Raw genomic sequence first — 20261 nt, 5'->3', positions numbered from 1 at the left:
TGTTCTTATATTACTTCTAGCATCATAGACCAATGAAAAGTCCAATACAGAGCTAAACCAGCTCTTCTACTGGGCTTTAGGAATGCCAATAGTGGTATTCTATTTACAGAGCTGTATTTTGTCATGGTATAGCATGTTCCTCCTTAGCCTCAAACTTTCCTATGCTCAAAAGTGGTTTGAGTAGAGCTGAGTCATCCTTTTTGGAAAGTTAATGGACTCTCTTCCAAGCAAAGTCCTTCCTAATGAGCAGAGTTTGCAAGTGCCTAGAAAATTTCCCCAGCCCACCTTGTTCTCCTACATAAAATTTCATGTTAAAGTGTGTCTTTCCACAATTTGGCATGAATTGTATCTATCCTGGAAGGCAGAAGTAGATGTATTCTATCACTGATGCACATTTGGTAGCCTCATTCACCATTAGCACTTTAGATTGAATGAGAAAATCATGATCTGTATAAAAATAGTGGATGCTGTAAAGGTGATCTATAAACATAACCTTTTTGAGGAAATAATTGATAATATGTGAAATGATTCATTCCTTAACCAATTATTTGTATAAACAACTTAAAGGTGGGGCCTGGAGAGATGGCTTAGCAGTTAAGGTGCTTGCCTGTGAAGCCCAAGGACCCACTTTTGATTGCCCAGTACCCACGTAAGCCAGATGCACATGGTGGTGCATGTGTCTGGAGTTTGTAGTGGCTAGAGGCCCTGGTGCACCCATTCTCTTTCTCGCTCTCTGATAATTAAATCAATCAATAAATAAATGAAATAAAATATTTTAAAGAGCTGAAAGTGTACCAAATATTAATAATAAACTTGTCAATATGCTATCCTTTTGATTTTTCAAATTTTCAGCCTAGAGTATTTGATATTCAAAGAATCTCTTGTTTTCCTGCACCTCTCCTCTTATAAATATGTTTTAAATTTACCATCATGGTAAATAGTATCACACTTACTGACTTAGACAAACTAAAATATGTTACTACTTGTGGAATCTCACTTTCTTTCCTCTTCATAAAAAATTAGACTAAATTCCATTTAATTCACTGCCACAGGTTTGTATTTTTCCTACCCCTACACCTGAGACTTGACTCAACTCTTCATAAATGATTGTCTGAGCTACTTTAATAATCCCCTATCCTGACTTCTCATTCTCTCTACCAGAACTTTCATTCCAGAGTGACAATTTGAACATTAAATTTTGCATCTGAAGAGCTTTTAGTTCTGTCCACGGGAAGAAATTCCAGTCTTTGCAAAGACATACGAGGTCCAGAATCAATCTCACAGCTCTCACAGCATGCCCCCCCTCACTACATTCCAAGCTTCTGAATACTGTATGTGTACCTCCTGACAGCCACCATACTTGCACCTCTACCTCTGTACTTGCTGACTTTTCCACTGTGAATATTCATCCATAATTATCCTCTCAACCCGCTACCTCCTATTTACAGATCAAGACCCAAATTAGATATCACTTCCAACACAGAGTGTGTATTCAGACAGGACCTACCTTCCAGTACCATGGTTTTTTTTTGTACTCCTTAGACATTAAGTCATGATGGTATTTAGACCTGTTAATTCATTTTCCTCATGACATACTGATTACAGTATAGAATGACCAGCATACAAAGTTGGAGTCTAAGGCTAAAGAGACGGCTTAGTGGTGAGCGCACTTGCCTACAAAGTTTAAGGTCCCATGTTTGATCTCTCTCCAGATCCAACATAAGCCAGATGCACAAAGGTGAGGCAAGCACAAGGTTGCACATGCCCACTCGGTGGTGAAAGCATCTGGAGTTAAGGCCCTGGTGTGCTTATTCTCTCTCTCTCTCTTTTGCTCTATCTAAAATTAAATAAATGAAGTTGGAGTCTAATAAGACTTGCTGAATAAATGAATATTATCAGTTAAGACAAATGATGTAAATATTTAGTAGATTAACCTATTACCATGTAATCAGTATTCCAATAGTCCAATTAGAAAGCTATGGGAGAGGAAACAGGTAATAAACAGGAAAATATTTTTGTATGTGCATAGATGTATATTTTGTAAGTGGATGGTTACTTCACACTTATTACTGAAGGATTACAAAACAGATGTGGCATTAGGTTACAGGCAAGAAGGCAAACAAATAAAATCTAACTGTACAGTATTCAATATAAAGACAAAAACAGCCTAGTCATATTATAAGAAAGGATGAAAAAAAAAAAATCTAGCTACCTTTACTTACATAGCATTTTACCTGGAAAAAAGAGTGTGGATAATAAGGACTTCTTGACTGAATAGATGTTTATTCATATCTCTGAGGGAAAGTAACTCAATAACCCTATAGAAAACATTAGCTAAATGAATATGCAGATATATGCAGAAAGAGCAATAGAGGTGGGTTTACTACACCAAATAACTGTCTGTCTGCATCCTTATTCCACTAAGTATTTCATAGACATACTCAAATCCATAAACACATACATACTCTTATCATATGCACACTCAACCCTCAATGTCCTTGGGTTTTGTATCCAGAGATTCAATCAATTCTTGATGAAAAGTGCTTTTTAAAAAGTATATGTATCCAAACTGCTTAATAATTAATTTTCTGTTGTCATCACTCCTAAAAAAACTACTGAAACAAATATTTACAGAGCATTTACTTTGTATGAGGTAAGTCAAGTAATCCAGATATGATAAAAAGCACAGAGGAGGCTGAGTGGAGATTATCTGAAAATATCATGTTCTTCTCTATAATGAATTTGAGTATCCATGGATTTTTGTATCTCTGGGTCCTCGAGCCATTTCCCTCACTCCCATGGTTAGAAGACTGCTTATGCACATATGACCCAATTAATTATTCCTTATAATGTCTACCAGGTGAGCATTATTGTCCATATTTTACTAGTACACCTAAGCAAAAAGCATATGAGTTGCTTACTTAAGGCTACAATTATTAGAGGGTAAAAGGACAAGCACTTCATTCTTAACCTTTGTGAGGCAATCCTGTTCCACCATGCCCCTTGACAGGTCCCGAGCTGGCACTCATAATGAAAGCAGAATATGTCAATGCACCATGAGCACTTTCTTTTCCAACATACATTGTGGAATATCTTAGATATAGAAGAGAGCATGTGCTCAAATTGTCTTGGAGATGAAAAATAAAAGGAACTAAGGCGGAAATGTATTTAGTTAATACACACAGTGGTCCAAACCATAGCTCCTAGGGAACCTAGCATCTGTTTGCTGAAGCGCTTGCTTTAGCAAGTCCAACTGTGCTTCCTAAGTATGTCAGACCTTTCCCTTGGCTAATGTGGAATCCAGTTTGTAGAATATATCAAACTGTAGCCTTCTTGCTGAGAGGAGCTGAACACTCCTTTAATTTCCCAGCCGGGAGTTAGTATTTCATCACGAACCAGGCATATTAAATTGTGGGTAAATAGGAAGACCCACGATGTAGGCCATATGGCAGTGGCTCTTTGGAGAACAGAGGAGTCCTTCAAATCAAACTGTTAAATCCGAGAGCACTTCATGTCACAGTGACCAGTCTGGAGATACGGGCAGAATTTATATACATATGTATAAACCTCTTCTGAGTATTCTTCCTTAATATGCCCCAAAGGAGTGATTGGTCCATTTACACTTAAGAAAAACAATCTTGCTCAACTATAAACCTGCTAAACTCTGGATGAGATGTTAAAGATGTTTCCACTCCAACACTGCAGGAGCAAAGCCACTTTAACCATGATTCTCCAAGACTATGTTTCAGGTCCTGCTTCATTTTCGGTTGAAGAGATTCCAGCTCACCAGAAACAATTTTCTGAAGAGAAGTGATCCCATATGATTTTTTCCCCCTCCAACATAGGCTATACTTTCCTTCTATTTGTTATTTATCAGCCACTTTTAATTGACCCATGAGCATTTTGATTTTTCATTTCAGTTTAGACACTATCTCATCTATCCATCAAAAAAATTTATATTTTGCTCCTAGAGGATTTCTGGCATCCTTCCAAGTGTTGCATGCGTACCACATACCACATGTAGTCCCATTCCCTCATGAAACTCACATCCTAGAGAATATGATAAAAGCTACAGACAAATGACTTCACTAACCAGGGCTTAGAAAACACATAGTGTAACACAGAGACCACACAGCTGGAGCATGATGACCACAGGATTACATACGAATTTTTTTAATGCCTTTTCAACTGCTTAGTATTTTTTCAGCTGAAATTCCTACTTTTTAAAAATTATTTATTTATTTGAGAGCGACAGACACAGAGAGAAAGACAGATAGAGGGAGAGAGAGAGAGAATGGGCGCGCCAAGGCTTCCAGTCTCTGCAAACAAACTCCAGACGCGTGCGCCCCCTTGTGCATCTGGCTAACGTGGGACCTGGGGAACAGAGCCTCGAACCGGGGTCCTTAGGCTTCACAGGCAAGCGCTTAACCGCTAAGCCATCTCTCCAGCCCAAATTCCTACTTTCTTATCCTCCTAGGATTTTTCTCATTTGCTGCAAACACTGAGGTCTTTGAAGCTAAGATCTCTGTCTAGTTCTCATTGGTATGTTCACTGAACAATGTTGTGTCAAATTCAAGTCTAAATCCCTGTAATTATGGCAATGCCAATAGATATAAAGAAAGGAAAAACTTCATGAAAGGTATATAGATTCATTCAGAGAAACTGGCAGATTCAACCCCCAGAAGACAGGATAAAAACCACTTTTCTATTTGTTCTCTGACAGTCTTCACATATATGTACATTATTTTTTGGTCACATACATCCCTAATTCCCACCATTACCACCCCAATCCCAGGGAACCTATTCTTGATCCATCCACTTACTAGTGGCTAGACCACCACAGATCATGTCTACCCATACCCCAGCCACCATTTACTTTCATTAACAATCTGGGAAGTGTTGGGCCTTGGTGAGCATCTCCCCTATCCAAGCCATAAAAGACGCGGAGAAAGAGGATCTTCTTAGTCACGGTTAGTGCACCTTTTAAATAGGCGCAGCCACTGTGGAAATCAGTGTGGGAGTTCCTCGAAAAGCTAAACATAGAACTACCATTTAGCCGTGATGTCCTACTCCTGAGCCTGTACCTGAAGAAACCTACACCCTCGTACAGAGACCCCTGCAAGTCCATGGTCAACACTGCTCAACTCTCCACAGCTAAGAAATAGAACTAGCCTGGGTACCCATCAGCTGTTGAATGGAGAGCAAAAATGTGAAACACGTGCATAGTGGAATTTTGTTTAGCTGTAATGAAAAAAAGTAATGAAATTTGTGGGAAAATGGATGGAACTGAAAAGTATACTGTTTGACAAGACGGGGTCAAAAAGACAAACGCTACGTGGTCTCTCTCTGTTACGCGGAGCTTACCTTAGAATTTTCAAGCTCATGAGCTGAACTTGGAGCATCTATATAGTATCTGGAAAGTTGGAAAAGGGACAGGGTGGGGTAAGAGGCTTTAAGGAAGGGGATAATAGATTTTTTTTTTTTTTACAGTGGAATTTCTCCTTCCTTTCTGTGGCTGCTCTCAGGGCCTGCCTGATTTCTTTCAGACACAAGTAGACCGAGGCACACAGCTGATGTGAAGCACTGAACATTAGATCCAAAATGCCTTCCTAAAATGCTGTCCTCTGGTCTGAAAAGGAAATTTCACATCTCCCTGTGTTACCTCTTTTTCTCATTTTCACTCTTCTTATATCATTATAGACTTCTCACTAGGAATCTAGTGGGAATTGGGGTTACTCTTTGGAATTCCAAACAACCTACAAGTCTGGATGCTTTGGGAATAAGACATTTCATGTGGTGGGGTGTTCCACTCAAACACCTTTATTAAATTTTTTCAGTTATTAAGTGTTATCTATAGTTTGTCTTTGTGTTCATTTCCATGGTTTCTGAGAAAAGCAATATCAAGATTAAGGCCAATTATCACCAGTGTGGCTTTTCCTCACAGTTCCATCAAGAAACAGCACTCCACATAATGGTAGCAAGAATACCGAGTTTTGTTGCATTGTTCCCTGAAATAATCCTTACCTTCCGGAAAAATGGGAAAGATAGGTGTGTACAGCAGACGTGAAGACATGGTGTTAGTGATACACAGGATGAGAGGGGTGCTGCAAACAAGATGCGTGTCAAGTTGGTCCAGCAGCACATGTTGGTAATTTTACATAGTAACAGGAAGCTTTCTGTCGTCTCTCCAGTATTGATCAACATAGCTGGGGAATTATATAGGAAGTGATGTTTTGACAACTGCAAAGTTTTACTGAAGTTCATATTTGCAGGATAACTGTTATGAATGAATTTATAGTTTACTTTCTTAATTCCTAACCAATAATGTATTTTATAATAGAAATTCAAGGGGCTGGAGAGATGGCTTAGTGGTTAAGCACTTGCCTGTGAAGCCTAAGGATCCTGGTTTGAGGCCTGATTTCCCAGGGCCCACATAAGCCAGAAGCACAAGGGGGCGCATGCATCTAGAGTTCATTTGCAGTGGCTGGAGGCCATGGCACACCCATTCTTTCTTTCTCTCTTTCTTTCTCTGCCTGTTACTCTCAAATAAATAAATAATAACAAACAAAAAAAATTCAAGATGCAAAAGGGTACTTTTAAGTGGATTTGATCAAGTATGGACAATCTTCTTGTTTAGCTTGCCTCATATTTTCTATGTGGAATTTAACTTCAAATGACTAAGCCTTTTCCAATCCATTATCTTTAGTTTTACTGCTGCTATAATTTCACTCTTCACAAATAAATTCAGCCTGTGGGAAGTATTTCCACTGATAATAGACAGGTCAAAACGGTCACATTTAATTGTAGCATGCTTTGGATCATAAAATTCACATTATTAAAAAAAATGCTAGAGAGAGAGAGAGAGAGAGAGAGTGCATGTGATGGCTTGCATAGTGCAATCTGAATGAAAAGAGTCCTTCTTTTGTGAAAAAAGGATAGAGTAATACCATTGTGATAGCTTTCGGATAATTCCGCAGTGATTATAACGTCAGGGCTTATGAGTTATACAATTCTATTACCATCCACCATCTCTAAATTAATGAATTTCAGCCTTTACACTTGTACTAGATACTGAGTTAGAGAACCCTTACCTTTCAATTTACAGAAAATATTTCTCAAATTTTCCTTGTAAACTATTTGATAATGAAAATTGGCAAAACATAATTTTAAGTTACTTCATAAAAACACAAAATTTGTGCATATTAATATGATAGAATGTAAAGACTTTATATATGTATAAATTATGTGATGTTTTATCTATGTCCTCATATGATTTTCACTTTTATTTCACTCTGCTCTTCTGGTGGAGTTATACAGTCCTTGTGACATTAAGCACTAGTTCTTTGGTGGGTTTGGATTAATGAAATTCTAGGATAATATTTTATGTGCATACATGCATATGTGTATGCAATGGAACAATTAGGATTTTCAGGGTAAAAATTTCATTTAACTTTAAAGATCAGCTCTCACTACCCTCCACCATACATCTTGATTTCGAGTGTCATTGCTATTGGATTAAGACCAATGGAAAGTCAGGAGAAGGCATAGATTGACAATTTGTTTATTTCAGTTTTGCTTCACTTGATATGAACACCAAATCAATAACTTCTTTGTCATGCCCTACATGCTTATCTCTTGCTGTAGATAAAACCAGCTCTATTGCTTGTTGATGACTACCCTACCTCATAGACTATGCACCATGCTGTGACCTAAACACTTTAGATACATTGAAGTATTCATCTTATAAGCAGAACGACTGTGGTAGGAATTAGAACAAACCCTAGCTTACCTATACAAAAACAGGGCCTTGGAGAACAACCACCTTTCCCAAGGCCAAGGTGTCCTAAACAAAGTCCTCCTGATTATTACCACATTTCAAGGAATTTCAAAACCTAGTCCCTAACAATTTCTTTCTCTCCTTTTTTTTTAAGCCTCCATGAAAAAGAATTACAGAACTATGTGTCAGATCAGGAATGACCACAGGTGTCACCTGCCCCCATGTGTTTGATCTAAAAGAATTCTTTCAAATGCCACTCCAATAACCATAATAACAATTATTATTAATAATAATAATATAAACAATGCATCTGTTCTTCAAAAATCTCTGAGGGTTTAGAATAGGCGGTATGTCATTTTTATATGCTCAGAAAACTATTAAAGTACAACGAAGAAATTGGCAAAGTTAATATATTTCTTCCTCTCTCCATAACAGTCCCATTCCAACAAAAGTGTTGAGTTGTAAGTAGCTGGAGAGGGTGTCTGTCTTGATATTTTTTATAGCTAATGATTCTTGAGCCCTTGGGCAGACATCATCATTACATTATTGCATGGTCTGCAGACTTGCAGTAAAGTCCCATTTCCAGTGAGGAGCTCATTGGTGGCTCTGTGGCTGCAGAGGGTACCACCATGTCATGCTGCTTCCTAACCCTACGATAGCTTTGATGCTAACTATAGAATTTGACCATTTAATTTGCAACACTATGAGAGAAAAGCAAGCAATAAAAAATGCTTAGGCTCCTCAGATATAACCTCTTAAAAATGGCATTGGTGTGAGGTGTAACATGGGCCATTACCAGCATGGTTGCAAGGCTGGAGCTCTTTGGACCTTCATTCTTGAAAGAAGCTCTAAACTTAAGAGTATGTAAAGTGTGCGCCATAATAAAATGCCTCCACTCTTATCACAGGTGGAGCAAACTAGAGATAAAGTTGAAATGAGGACACAGTGAGAAACCAGCCATCTGTCCACCAGCAATGAGGCATACAAAGTCACCGCAGGGCACCATTGCCTTCCAAATGAGCCTGTTGAAACAGCACATCTCTTCACTCGTCAACAATATTCTTTGGGCTACTTATCAAATAAGACCTTAATCTGTTAAACTGAAATACTACACACAGTGCTATCAAGCTCAAGGTATTATGGATGTATACCTGATAGCTATTCTTAAGAATAAAGTTGTCACTTGGAAAACATCAAAGAATTTGTTATTGCTTCCAAATTCATATTTAATGTGTTGAAAGATCACATTGATTTCCCCCAAGGGGGAAAATGGTACATTGCTTCACCTCCCTAAATTCTGGGCTGGTGGCATAGAATTAAGAAGGTGAAGGGTGACGTTAAAGCCAAGCTTGGGCCTCAGCTCTTTCATGAGCTCTGCCTTCGCATTCTGTGGAAACCGTCTTCCCAGAGACACATTCTGACCTCACACACTCTCAGATTCTACACATACAATAAAGTAAGATAATGGTCCTTAAAAAAAGTGTTACCACAGAATAATAGTTTTCACAACTTTACCCAAAGAACTCCAAGTACATCACAAATGTTAGATCATTAATCACACCTTGCTGCAGTAGGGGATGAACAGATTTGCCAAGTAGGACAAGGTTTAGTCAGCAATGTTGTGCCAAGACTCAGAAAGCTGAGGCTAGAAAGTAAATGAAGAGAACTGAGAAAGAGATGGCATCAGAAAAATAAAGGAAAAAGAAAACTGAATCCCAGGCAGAAGAGATGGTTCAAGGGTTAATAGCCCTTCCTGTGAAAGCACAGAAGGCCTGAGACAGCCTGAGAGACTGAATGAACTTGAATCTCTAGGACCCACGTAAACCACTGAACATGGTCGTGTGCATTTGTGACTTCACTCACATAGGGGAGCAGAGACCCCAAATTCCCAGAGCTCAGAGGTGGATGAGACATGGGGGAACTGCAAGCTCTGTCCAACAATTACAGGCAAGTACACCCAGTTGCAGCTAAGTACAGGTGGTGCTGCATGATCGTATACATGGGATAAACCACACACGTGCGCGCACACACACCCACCCATACGCACGCACGCACACACACACATAGAAGAATAGAAAGAACCTTGCATTTTTACTTAGTACACTATGAGTTGATTCTGGATATGAAATCAAAATAGCATAAACTAGGTGACATGATACAACAAAAATGTATTTCTGGGGCTGGAGAGATGGCTGAGCTGTTAAGGCACTTGCCTGCAAAGCCAAAGGACCTTGGTTCAATTCCCCAGTACCTACATAAGCCAGATGCACAAGGTGGCACATGAATCTGGAGTTTGTTTGCTGGGGCTGGAAGCCTTCCCTGGCACGCCCATTCTATCTCTTGCTCACTCTGCCTCTTTCCCTTTCTAAATAAATAAATAAATAAACATGAAAGAATGTATTTCTCACAGAAGACTGAAAGTCTCCTGTGACAGCAGCATCCGATTCTGCTGGCTGTAGTCTTGAAGGTAGCAGACTGGTACCTAACACCATGTAACAGGACAAGTCTCCAGGCCTTACCATGTAAGGAGTATAGTCTGTCATGACTTGTTCACCTTCTGGTGGCTCCATCTCCACATGCCATTGCACTAGCGCTAGAGTTTCGGCCTGTAAAAACGGGGAGGTGAGCAGCAACACCTACAATGCAGAAAACTCCAGCTCTCCAAAAATACCGAGTCTAATAATTTGCTTTATATCTATATGGGGCTTCTGTTGATCACTTGTACAAGTTAACAGGGAGAGACAGACAATTTCAGACTTAGAAAATTGAAAGGAATGTATAAATTGAGTTTATTTATTAAAATCTGCTAACAAACTTAAGGATGTGCAATATTATTTAGCCTAACTGCTCCAAAATGAGATTCAATGGCACAAACATATATTTTGCAAAAAGGATGCGCCTGAAACTGTGTTTTAGATACAGAAACAATCATAACATGATCTTCAACAAATAAGGAGTTTAGCAGAAAGAGCTCTGTGACCAATGGAGACCGTATGAGCTTTGCTGAACATGCTACACCTTCATATCCAATGATTACTCCATCACAAAAGATTCTTTTCTGCTGTTTGAAATATTAGTACCAGATTATATTATCACTAATATTGTAAAATTAGTGCAAAATTAGGACATAATTTAAGATTGTTTAGCTTTGACTTTCTCAGAAGTAGCTAATAACCTTCTTTCATCTAATTCACTTTATAATTTGCCATTATTATTATTATTTATTATTATTTTGTAATTTTTCTTCAAGGTAGAGCCTCTCTCCAGCCCTGGCTGACCTGGAATTCAGCATGTAGTCTCAGGGTGGTTTCAAACTCAGTCATCCTCACACCTCTTCCTTTTGAGTGCTAGAATGAAAGGCATCCACCATCAAGCCCAGCTGTCATTATTTTTATTGATTTCCTAGATAGATAATACATAGTTTAAGATAGGGCAATGTGGTAAAAACATGATGTTTAATTTTTAATATTCAGGGCTTCAATAAAGAAGGCAATCTAAAAATAGTGGAAACAGGAGGAAATATATCCACCCATTCATCCATTCATTCATAATGTAAGTTCTTTGTGGGTGTTTTTTGCTTTGGAGCTATTATTTTTGAGTTGAAAATATAAATCAGTATACAAGCTCAGACAATCAAAATGTATACTGTAAAATTAATGTAACATAATAAAATAATTCAATAAAAGATTTAATGTTACAAAAGCAAAAATAGAAAAGCACTTACCTGCCTAAAGGGATTTGAAAAAAATATATATAACACTTAAGTAGTAGCCTTAAACAGATAATTAACATTTGCCAGATTAAAAGAAAAGAGGTCTTCTAACCAAAGTGCTGTTTCCTAAGGTGAACCTTCAGGGTCTGTCGTAGTTGTCTGAGTTTACAGTGGATCCATTTACTTTATACTCAATGCATTTTCCCCAGTAGTTGACAAGTAGTGGAATTTACAAACTCAAGTGAGATATGTTCTGAAAATATATGTGAGTAGGAACTTGCCTCATGAAGATTTTTGTCTAATTAGAAAAGAAAAGCTCCAAATGTTTCCTGTGAACTTTAAAAACATAGAAAGATCTAGAATTACTTTGACTTTTTAGCTTTCATCTCTACTTCTCTACCATTTTTAACAGACAAGTATATTTTTCTTTCAAAATACAATATCTCACAGTGTGTATTCTGATTTTCCTAAGTGTCTCTGACATTTGGATTTGGTTTTAAATACGTCCTAATTCATTCACAATTGGCTTTGTAGAACTCTAGAGCATTGAGATCAGGATATAGATGAAGGTTAATACATATTTTTTCACATCCACTGGCTTAGCAAAGCTTCTCCCTGAGTTTTCATGCCACTTGGTGCTGTGGAAGGAATATGAAATGCCCTCATAGGCTGGTGTTCTGGGGGAAGATTGTTGACCTTTTAGGAGGTGGAGCCTTGCTGGAGGAAATAGAAGTGAGTCTTGGGGTTCTATAGCCTGGTCCAAGGTACTGCTGACGGTGTGTGTCCTGACTGGATGTGAAGGGATCACTCCTGATGCTGCCCCGCCCAGCATCGTGGAATGAATACAGCCTTGCAACTGCAGGGTGAAGCCAACCCTTTCTTCTTTAAACTGCTCATTTTCAGGTATTTTTGTCATGTCAGCTGACTTGTAAGTAAGTCACTATATTTCTAAGTGGGCCAAGGCCTTCAGGTGAGATACAGTTGTCGTGTCAGCATTAAAACAATTGCCTCGAGCTGGAGAGATGGCTTAGCGGTTAAGCGCTTGCCTGTGAAGCCTAAGGACCCCGGTTCGAGGCTCGGTTCCCCAGGTCCCACGTTAGCCAGATGCACAAGGGGGCGCACGCGTCTGGAATTTGTTTGCAGAGGCTGGAAGCCCTGGCGCACCCATTCTCTCTCTCTCCCTCTACCTGTCTTTCTCTCTGTGTCTGTCGCTCTCAAATAAATAAATAAAAATTTTTTTAAAAAAATTGCCTCACTTACTGTGCTTTAAAAGATAACAAATATGGGAGCAAATCAAGAAAATGAATGGAGAAAAAGGAAATATCTAGAAGAGAATGGTTTATCCTTCCCTGCCACGGCTTGCCCTCCTCATTTAAGATAGTGAAAAATTTGAGCTCATCTAGTTTTGAGTTTGCCATCACTAGATCCCTCATATCTTCCAGAAAGCCAGCATCCACTTTTAAATGTCTTCAGTGCTGAAGAGATGCAATCGACTTTAAACTCCTGACTGGTGGGCATGCCAGTCCTCTGTCAATTTGTGTGCAGTCCCAGCGACAGGGATTGCTGGCAGTTTTCCAAATCTGTTATTGCAAATTTGAAAGTGACATTCATTTGCACTTAATGCATTCTGGCCATACAATTCTGAGATACCTGTATTATCATAGTAAGTAGCAAAGGCCTACCATCTGTTCGTTGTTAGAAAAGTCTTGGGCACTAGAAAGCAGCATTGAAGGAATGTGGTGGAAAATACTTCCCTTCTGAAGACACTGTTGTGCTTTTCCCACACCAGAAGAGTTTCTGGAATATTCCCTGTGGATGAAACTTTTATAAAGTCCATTAAAATACTTCGGTATTGGAAGCTAAGAGGTGAATTAATAAAAGATTTATTAACAATAATGACATATATTAGAAACATAGCAGCTTTTCTTTAAAACTATGGAGCACTGGTAAAAAGATACATTACTTGAAATTTCAATGAGGCCAGTACTGGTTTTCCTTCCTCAGGGGACAAGATATTAATGGTAGGATTGCTTTAATGAGAGGCCAGGTGGAACCTAAGATGAGATCTCAAAAGTTATGCAAATGTAGACATAAAAAGGCAATGGATATCTTTGAAGAGAGACTAAAACTGTATGCAAATGTTTCAACTTTGCCTCCTAGTGGATCAGCACACCCTATTCTGAAATCCAGGAAGAATACACAAGAATCTGAAACTCAAATACTCAGCAAAGTATGAAAGCTGCCTTTGTTTCTTTTCTGGTATCTAGCCATAATGACATTAACTCTCTTGACCCTCATTTTCCTCACACATAGAACAAAATTTCCAGATTATCCAAGAAGGATTCTGGGAACTTGTAGTCATCAACAAAACCATCATCCACTATATTCATCCAGCTGACCGGAACCATGAGGACAAATCTATCAGACTTCTCTCTCACTCTCACGCAATAAGGATCTGAGAATGCTCAGGAACTCTTACAATGCCTCGATCTCAAACGTTAGCATGGCTGCAGAACATGGGCGTACTTACATACATTGTCATAGTAATGTCTATATTCTCAGTATTTTCAGTGTTTATTGAATGACCCTTTATCTAAACCATATATATAGTTTCTGCTGCTGTGGGACAGTTAAGCCTGTTGTGCTCTACTCTGTCTCCAAGCCTGCAAATGTGATAGTAGACATCAAGCACTTACTCTACCTTCATTTACTGGCAATTCTTCTCTCAGGGCATTGCTCAGAACCTCTGTTAATGAGAACACGGAGGCTGTACATGAGCAACACTAACAGAATTCACCTAGCATGAAATAGATAACCTAATTTTATATCTGTGGTATAAAAATTGATTCAACAACCTTGCACAAACATGAATCCTAGTTCCCAATGTTTTCATTAGTGAATTCTAAAATTTATTTAAGGAAACAATGATAAAATTCTCCAGAATATTTTTTTCCAGAAAAATCAAAGTAGAGGCTTATTTTTAAAATGTTAATTAACCAGTTGGCACATGTCTAGGTGTGTGTGTGGTACAGGTGCACCAGAGTTTCTTGCCAGTGCAAATGTACACCAGTTACCTACACCACTGTTTTTATCTGGCTCTACATGGGAATTAAAGCTGGACTGGCAGACTTTGAAATCAAGTTCCTTTAACAACAGTTTCTCCCCAGCCCAAGAATTCTTAATCCATTTAATAAAGTGAGAATTAACCTACCATGAAATCCAGTGAAATATAGTATAGGAATCAAAAATAAAGAACAATACCTCTCATAAAATCCATCATAAAAATAGTTACTAAGGTATTGGTAACTCAAATCCAACACATTTAGACATTTGTATAATTAAAAATTGATTTCAGGCATGAAAGCTTGGAAGAATAACCAGAACCCAGAATCAAGTTCAGCAATCTCCCATACCGGCAAGTTAAAAGAGAATAGATGATCATTTATTATGGATCATGCACCCTCAATGGAAAAAGTCAACTACCCATTCATTATTTAGAAAAATTATCACAAGAGTTAGAATAGTGGAGAATCTCCCCACTGTGACTAAGACAATCTGACAATAATGACAAACTTTCAACCACAACTATATAAAATGCTAAAAGTACATGCTTTCATCCCTCATAAGGATCTGGCCAAATATGCTTGTTTTTAACACAACACTGAAAATCTTTGACAATGAAATAAGACAAGAAAGTGGAACTTTGCATATGTAAACCTGACATGAAGAAAAAATGTCCCTATGAAATGCACCAATGTAGAAAATGTCAAAGAATTAGCAATACAGCTTGAATAACAGATGTGAAAGCACATGCATCTCACTGGGTAAAAGGTTAAAATAAAAAAGAAATCATTTTCCTACATAATATCATTTAAAAATAAAATTTGAAATTCAACAAATATTTACACAGTACTATATAATATATGATTGCAATTATATGACATTCAGGAAAATATAAAATCTAAACAGATAAGTGATTCTTATGGGTTTGGAAATGTAGATGACCAAATATGTGGAGAGAATATATTATATGGTATCAAAATGACATTTGCACATCTGTAAAATCTTACAGAAATTCTTAGCACAAAGTAAAATTTATGATATATAAACAAGTAATAAGGGAGGTCGCTACATGATATGACCAATGTGATAAGTGAATATAGATCATTGTTTAACTGTGTGAAGCAATGTCTCCAAGAAGGGTGGAGGATTAAGATACTGATATGAGTAATTTTGGAAATTAGTTGTCTATGAGAATCAAGGGAAAATAATGGCATGCAACTTGGACACGAGCTCTTGAGCTATTTTTCATAGATAAACATATTAGCTATAAAATTATGAAATGATAATACTTATATACTGGACTTGAACACTAAGATCATTGAAGACATGGTACTTTAGCTGTTGAAAGAGGATTTACAAATAAACAAACGATGAGATTATTTTTCATGGTAATGGATTAGAGCTGGGAACAGTAAGATTCATACTTAGCTTCTTACAAAAGGTATTTATACACACACACACACACACACACCAGTAACATAGTGTTCAGTGTGTGCTACTATGTAGAGGGGTATGAAAAGTCGTTTTGTTCACCTGAGAAGGCTAAGGTATGATGGCAGGCAAATCACAACAAGCTTAATCTCCAAGAATTCATTTCAAGCAACATTATCCAAAAATAGATTCAAAAAACCCATGAAAACGCATATGATCCTAAACCAAATAAAAATATTCACCATGTTACATAAAAACATTGTGATGCCAGAGTCTAAAAAACAAAAAAAAAGATACAAAAGAACACTTCCCCTCACGTGTGAAATGGCAGAAGTTTATCAAATGCATTGGCCCTCCAAAGTAGAACCATTGCCCAAAGATCAAACAAGCTGAGCAACAAAGTTAGTATTGGACTATAAGTGATAATCTGACACAAAATATTTCATAAAATGATGGACAGAATAAAATTTCTGCTTAATATAACTTCACATAATTGCATAATATTCTGACCTTCAAGAGGTACAGCAATTCCCCAAACCCTTAATTTTGGGCTGTGTATCCTTTTATTTCTCAAAGAGTATAGAAAGAGAGAGGATGAAAAGTTGACTTTGGAATTAAGCTTAACTTCAACAGTGATAAGATTTGTTGATAGTGTAGTTTGCGTTTATACAATGTGATTAGGATGACAGTCTTCCTTGATGATTTAGGTTAGCACCAGCAGTGTTGTGGGATATGTGGAGTACCACATAGCCCCCTACATGTGACAAGGATGCCACTTTACAGTTGAGATCTTCCTCACAAGTCATGCCACAAAAACCTAATGATAAAAACAACAACAACAAAAAAAACCCAGTAGACAAATCCTAAAGGTCAGGTGTTCTACAGGGCACATGCCACAGTTAGGTTCTTGCTTCTAGTTAAAAAATACTCAATTGAGGTCTAGAGAGATGGCTCAGAATATAGGTGCTTGCTTGCAAAGCTAAAGGACCTCCGTTCAATTCCCCAGTACCCACAAAAGCAAGATGGATAAGGTGGTGCACGTGTCTAGAGTTCGTTTGCAGTGAATGGCATGCCCATTCTCTCTCTCTCTCTCTGTCTCTCTCTCTCTCTCTCTCTGCCTCTTTCCCTCTCTCAAATAAATAAATAAAAGTAAATATTAAAAAAAAAAACTAAGCCAAAAGCAGACTGTGGGAGGAAAAGGTTTATACTTTGCAGGCATATACTTCTGAGAAGTGTCACTGTGGTAGAGAAAGCAAGGCAGAACAGGCAGCTGGGGCATCACATGTCCACTGACGGCGTGAAGAGAGCCACAGGATGAGTCCAGCTTCAACACCCAGTAGGGCTGAACTAATAGTCCTCAAGATCCACCCCCAGCAGCGTGCCCCTTTCTCAAGGGCTTCACCTCCCAGTTCTCCACCAGCTGGGTAGAATGAGTACAGTGAAACCACCCCAGTGTCTTAGTGCTTCTATAACCCCCCCAATCCATCAAAAACAAGGAAAGTCTAAGAACCTCAGTAAAGCACAACCTCAGATGCCAATGCTAACAAACACGGTATCGTGGATGGCATACTGAAAAGAAAGAAATATTAAGAAATTGGGAAATGTATTTTTATTGAGTCCTTAAATAATATCTCAAAATTAATTTTGACAAATAAACCATATGCTTAAGTGGACATCCTTAAATAGTGTTTATGCTAATGTTTTAAATAAAAACTGTTCTAAAATAAAAAAAATAATCAAGATAAAGATCAAAGAGGAACTATATATCACCTTACTTCCATCTATCGGTCTAGAATTAGAAAATTATTTGTAATCATGTTCATCATTCAGGCATTAGTTGATGAAACTTCCCAGGAAACAGCATTGCTTACTCAAAATCATGAACATATTAGATGAACTAAGGATTATTCAGAACAATAAGTAGAAAATTTGAGTCTTTTACTAACTAAAAAGTCAGGGAATCAGACTCAAGAGGCCTTGTTTGTGAGTCTTAGCTAATCTTCAAGTTCCTGAAAATATCTACATTATTTAGAGTTCTCTAGATTACAGAATGGGTACTTTTTTATTTTTAAGTTTCATTTCTGTTTCTAAAAGGCAAGCAAAATCCAATATATCCATGGTGTTCTGTAAGATAAAAAAAAAAAAAAACTGTAATAACAAAACTCATGGGCAAAGCTCACTTGTTGATAGAAGTGCAATGCTGTTAAAAAGACTTTATTGTAGATAAAAATACATATATATATATATATATATATATATATATATATATATATATATATGGCTTCTGCCACAGAAATTATCTTTGCCCAATAATATCCCCTGATGTGACTAACTGAGCTAACAGTTGAACCCATAGCTATCCAGACTTTGCATAAAGCCTCAGCTATGTTACCAATATAATTGTAAAGTAATTAAAAGATCCCTTGAGTTTGCAATGCATGTCAACCTCACAAACCTGTATTAATATTTAAATTATTTATTTATTTATTGTAGAAAGAGAGAGACAGAGAGAAAAGACACACACACATAGAGACAGAGGGAGAGAGAGCGAGGAAATGAGTATGTGAAGGGCCTCTAGCCACTGCAAGTGAACTCCAGATGCATGTGCCACTTTGTGTATCTGGCTTGATGCATGTGCTGCGGAGTCAAACCTGAGTCATTATGCTTTCCAGGCAAGTGTCTTAATGGCTGAAGCATCCTTCCAGCCCCAAACCCAGTTTTATTGTATAATGACAGTTAAAAATTTCTTTCTTATAATCTTTTCTTCCAGTTATTTAATAAGTCCTTTTCTATTTTCTCTTTGAACATCAACTCTCTGCTGTTTGCAAAGTAGAGTTGATTTTTTAGCCTTTTCTTCATCACCTCCCTTAGATCAGTTTACACGGAAGATTAAGGGTGTAATGAAGGAACTCAAAATCACCCTAAACAAAGCACTGTGGGAAGAAACAGAAAGCCAGAAATGTCAGAATTGTCCTTAATAGGTGAGCCAAAAGTTAGGAGTCAATTAATTTGGTTAATATGCTTTACTCAGCCATAATATACAAATGTATGATAACTTTATACTCATTTTGATAAATTCTAAAAAGCAAGCATTTAGTAAAATTCAGAAAATCCCTATCATGCCTACATAGCCTAAGAACCCTGGTTCGATTCCCCAAGACCCACTTATGCCAGATGCACAAGGGGACACATGCATCTGGAGTTTGTAGTGGCTGGAGGCCCTGGAATGCCTATTTTCTCTTTCTCTCTATCTGCCTATTTTTCTCTCTCTTTCAAATAAATAAAATATTCTCTTAAAAGTTTAAAAAAAGAAAACTTTGCAGTCTTTTGTTATGATTATGGAAAAATAGTCTCTGGACACGACATTATATAGTCTAACATAGTGCTATAATCACAGATACAATTTTAATGGATTAGTACTAAAAATATAATGAAAGTTTATATTATAGACACTGAAATGACAACAATAATGCACTAGTAGCAACAAAGCAGTAAACTAAAAATAGTAGAGCAAATATGGAAAACGTCTCCATATTTCTTTTGCTTATTACTTAAGGAACACAAAAATCTGCAATGCCTTAAAAAAAGATAGATTGAAATTAACAACAAAGATTAGAATGCTGAATGATGCTGTAAAAGTGATTAAGCAGTAAATGATAAGTATGGAGACCATAGTTACAGCCAAAGTGCAAAAAAAATTGGGAACATTTCTATAATTAGGTTTAAAAAGACAACAAGGTTGAAAAATGTGCAAGAATAGGAAGGAAAAATTAATGCCAACGTTTGACAAACCTGTGGAAAAAAATCCTAAACCTTAGAAGGAGTAAAAACATGCAAACTAAAGAAGAGAACATATTGTTTTTAACTTACTAAGAAGAAAAACAAGTAGAGATTAATTGGCTCTAACTAACAGGTTCATAAAAATAACTTTTGTGTTCTCTCAATTTAAATTAAAAGATATGTTACCATCTTTGACCTAGTAATTCAATTCCTAGACAACTTTTGCACATGTATATAAACATATGTATGTATGTTACTGGGAAAATGTTGAAAACTGGCCAAATTTTCAGCCTTTTTGCAACCATGGCTACCTAACTGTAATGTACATCTCTCACCTTTCCTTGGAGGTGGGGGCTGTACTCTGAAATCTGAGATCTATATGTGAACAGCAGTCACGCTCATGTTTAGAAACATATCTGACTATTCACTCCAGTCATGTTCTTACCCTTCCCATTCATCTTTATTCCTATATCATCCTGTGAGCTATCTAAAACCATG

The 20261-nt window shown here is 37.4% G+C and overlaps 1 protein-coding gene across 1 annotated transcript in view; it reads right to left on the bottom strand.

The window, feature by feature from the left end:
• Window positions 1-20261, bottom strand: part of Hcn1 (hyperpolarization activated cyclic nucleotide gated potassium channel 1) — a 276271-nt gene that overhangs the window by 19940 nt on the left and 236070 nt on the right. The gene's annotated exons all lie outside the window — the stretch shown is intronic.

This window comes from Jaculus jaculus, chromosome 20 (assembly GCF_020740685.1).
Source record: "Jaculus jaculus isolate mJacJac1 chromosome 20, mJacJac1.mat.Y.cur, whole genome shotgun sequence".
Classification (NCBI taxonomy): domain Eukaryota; kingdom Metazoa; phylum Chordata; class Mammalia; order Rodentia; family Dipodidae; genus Jaculus; species Jaculus jaculus.
The sequence above is the reverse complement of the archived record's forward strand: the minus strand, read 5'-3'. Positions and strand labels throughout refer to the sequence as shown.